Source organism: Phalacrocorax aristotelis, chromosome 1, assembly GCF_949628215.1.
Source record: "Phalacrocorax aristotelis chromosome 1, bGulAri2.1, whole genome shotgun sequence".
Lineage (NCBI taxonomy): Eukaryota > Metazoa > Chordata > Aves > Suliformes > Phalacrocoracidae > Phalacrocorax > Phalacrocorax aristotelis.
In genome coordinates, this window is record NC_134276.1 from 20,001 (window position 1) to 23,641 (window position 3,641).

At 51.3% G+C, this 3,641-nt stretch overlaps 1 long non-coding RNA gene across 1 annotated transcript; it reads right to left on the reverse strand.

Annotated features, from left to right (window-relative positions):
* Window positions 1-2,974: 2,974 nt before the first annotated feature.
* Window positions 2,975-3,336, reverse strand: LOC142052032 (uncharacterized). Its single transcript, XR_012658684.1, has 3 exons — window positions 3,295-3,336; window positions 3,129-3,205; window positions 2,975-3,034 (listed from the first exon to the last, which is right to left on the reverse strand). It is a non-coding gene; the product is annotated as an uncharacterized LOC142052032 (long non-coding RNA).
* Window positions 3,337-3,641: the final 305 nt, after the last annotated feature.

Below are 3,641 nucleotides of genomic sequence, written 5' to 3' on the forward strand. Positions count from 1 at the left end.
TCCTACGCCTAACTGCACAGGGGGTTTAATTTCTGTTACTAATACAATCGCTGTACTAGACAACATCTCCTACGCTTAAACCCCTTTTTCTCCCTGAATAAATCCATTTCTACCGTTCATTCATCTACTGAGCAGTACCTGTCTCCTCTCATTGCCATAACTCACTTCTCCTGCAAGGATAACATTACCTCCCTAATTATACTACACCTGTAACTCCTTTAGGCTCCTAGCAAATGCTTACCACCTGAGCCTCAGACCCTGTTACCTTAGTCACAAAGCTCACTCTCGTTATGTAGTCCACTTACTGCTTTCTAATATACCTTTTCCTCTTCCAATCCACACTGCCTCTGTGATGCATACTACCGATCATCTGACAACATACCTCCTCACATCGCTGCAGACCTTAGACTTCGACATCCCTATGACAACAGACAAACCAGCATCCTTATAACATACGCTAACCACACCAAAGGTACTTCCCTACACCCTAGGCATACACAATGACCATAAACCCACATCATTCTCAAGCTGCCCCACCTAAACAATGGCAACCTACTCCAACTCCCCATACCCAACACCCACTGTATGCAATTTCATCAACACCGAGCCAGACCTACCATATCATACATCCTAACATCAACCCTTCAATGTCATATACCCAGACAACACACAAAACCCTATGCCTAGCGGGACAGCCACCCAAACATGCCTATTACACATTGCCTGACACACTGGCTGCAGAATGCCTACAAACACTTCAGGAAACCAGCACCAGCCATGGAAGACAAAACCCAGATTCTGCAATCCCCCATCTCACAGCCTCTTCAAAGACTGCATCTCAGCCCCCCAAGAACATCTCCAACAAAACCCCACACCACCGAACGTCAGACCTCTACTGACACACACATTCAACCCGACAACTTCTCAAAGGTTCCCAACGGACCGCTCATCCGCCCACCGGGTCCATTGCCCCTTCCTCTCACCCGAGCCGGTCCGCCACCTGTCGCCCTGCTCCTCCAGTGCTCCCTGGGAACTCCGCTCCCAGGCGCCTCAAAAAATTGCCCTGCCTGCCAAAACCCTGTCCCAGAGCCTGACCTCCGCCCAAACGTTGGCGATGAACGTCGCCTCGCAGAGCGGCCGGGACCGGGGAAAAAAAAACCCCAGCCCGGGGAGAAAAAAAAAAATCCCCCAGCTGGAGTTTTTTATTCTAATTTTTTTTTGTTTTTTAATCCTGTGGAAAAGGTTTGCTGTTAGTTTCCACCACCAAACCCAACCCTCAAAACACCGTGAACACCCCACACCGCACAACCCTATCAAAGACAGTTTCTACAAAATATATGTAACTACCTGTGTCCCTGGTTCGTTTCAAACTACATTCACCCATAGAACACAGGCAGCCAATATTGACTTCTGCATTCACTCAACCTCACTACGCAAGGATGTGTGAATGTACATCCAACGATCCCACACCAGCTCTAATCAATCACACGCAGCAATAATGTACACAGGCTGATACTTCCACTGCACCACAGTGGTATACTAACTACAGACATTCATTCAACTACAACATGCGAACAGGGTACGACAAGCACTACATATGCGCAACTGTACACAACAGCGGAGGTAACTGCCTAGGTACACACACACAGGGTAGCTATACAGATACACAACAATAAAGAACTGCACAATAGAAACTACATAGATATGTTCCACCAAACAAGAGATGGGGCAATCTGTGCCAGCATATACATACACCAACACAACAGTACATGCTTTCAACCATACAAGGGTGGGAGGAAATTTAGTAGCGTGCAGTCACCCAAAGAAGATGGTTAACAAAGGGAGGAACAGATATTCCTTCACCTGAAAAACAACCTACAACAATCCACGCTCAATAGCGTTGTCAGCATCACATCGCTCAACAAGGACCTACCCCGCAACATCCCCCACCTCACATGCACCTGGCTTCTCCACTCACCTGCTCCGTACCCATGCTGGACTTGGATGGTCATCATCCTTTGCGGCCCCTAGAGATAAAGGCAGATAGAGTTGCCATTGCAATTCCTAACCAAAAAAAAAAAAAAAAAAATCAACAGCTCCACAACCATCTTCTCTGCAACCCAGCTCACCTCAAGCGCTCCTGTACCACCTGGGCCTGACTCTACACCCCCGGGCAGGGCGGCTCCAAGCCAAGACACCACAACCACAGATGAACGCTACACAGAACGCCAACAACAACACACCTCAAAACACAAGCCAAGTCGCTCGGCGAGAGCGACGATGCACGTACAGAAAACCTCCATGCGGTAAGAGCACACACAGAACCCTAGCGTGCTCCTAGCACCACGCCAGAAAACAACGAGACCTTCGTGGGCAGGGACAAGCGCTTCCTCTCAAAACTGACAAGATGGATGCGCAAGCAGCCCGCCTTCAAGACCTCAGCCCCTGAAGATGCAAGGAAGAACTGCCAGTCCCCAAGAGGGACAGCTGGCGAGCAGAGCCGCTCACACAGCCGGGAACGACGCCGCATAAGACCACCGCCCAGAACCACCCGAGACGCCAAAACAATCCACGCTGGAAGCTTGCGACGCCAAAAGAGAAGCGCCTGATGGGCGCCGTGCCCACGATTAGGGCCTCGCCAGGCCCTGGAACGCGGTCAAGGCACACGCCTCGATCCTACGGAACAAAGAACAATCGAGACCCATGAAAGGTCAAACACCCCCAACACCAGATGCACAGACACACTACACAACTACACACACCGCCTGGAACCGCCCTGCCCAGGGCACACGTTCCTGTCACATTGAAGAGGAACCTGCTCCATTTCCCTGCTCAAAGGGGACCACTTCCTACACTACGGTCTTTTTAAGACCCCTTCCTGCCACAGCCAACCGGGCCCCCCTCGCTCCCCCAAACCCTTCCCCAGCAGAGTTGCCTCAACTTAGCTTTCAGGGGTCCGGTAGTCTCACGCCATCCTTCCTTCAGAAGAACAAGCACACGTCAGTCCTCCAGTCACCAGCTGCCTCTTCATCATCTGAAAAATAAAAACAATCACAAGCCCCACACAACAGCACTGTCAGTCAGCATCCCATCACTCTTCAAATACCTAGCCCGCTGCATCCGTCTACCTCAGATGCGCCCAGCTGCTCTGCTCACTTGCTCCGTGGCCGTGCCCAACTCACACTGTTGCCCTCCCTTGTGGCCCCTAGAGATACCTGGAGACCATGTTACCACTGCACTTCCAAAGGAAGATCTCCCCAGCTCCACGCCCCTCCTCCCTGCGACGCAGCTCACCTCAAATGCTCCTCCAATCGCAATGGCAGCCACACACAATCTAAAAATCCAAACAGAAACGCTTCAACATACTTGCCACACAACACCTTGGTACGGATCCACCGCCTTGACCGCAATCGCCTCACCTTCTCGGACCTCTCGTTGGCATGCGTCGTCTCCCCTCTGAAAGGCTGATTGCAGCACCTGCAAAAATCCAAGCAGAAAGGCACCTGCTGAGAGCCTGCAGAAGCATCCAGCAACCCGCACCAATCCCCCTCTAAGACTCGCACCTTTTCCTCACCAGCTCACCTACCCGGATGCCATCAGGTCCAACTGCCATGTTCAGGCTTGACCACCACCTGCAAGAG